The sequence below is a fragment of the Eimeria mitis genome, genomic scaffold, assembly GCF_000499745.2.
Source record: "Eimeria mitis Houghton genomic scaffold, Emh_scaff150, whole genome shotgun sequence".
Taxonomy (NCBI): domain Eukaryota; phylum Apicomplexa; class Conoidasida; order Eucoccidiorida; family Eimeriidae; genus Eimeria; species Eimeria mitis.
Window position 1 is genome coordinate 8957 of NW_013569517.1, and position 311 is coordinate 9267.

Here is a 311-nt window from a genome sequence, read left to right on the forward strand (position 1 = left end):
GGGCGCCTGGGATGCCGATGTGAAATTTCAGTTATGGACCGCATACAAGAATATCTTGCATGCGGTCCCGCTCTTTTGGTTATCCCTCATGTTGTTTAGCCTCTGGCGTGCTCCAGTTATTACCTGTCTTCAGATATTTCTCTGAATTGTTCTTGTGTATGTCCAGCATAACTCCCTGCTAGGCGATGCGTGAGAGGCCAATTGCATGCAAACAGCTCACCTGCCTAGAGGTTTGGTGTGTTTCGGAATATAATCAGTGTTCACGGCGAAATGAAATGCTGACATAAGCACTGCAAGTTGAAAAAAACACT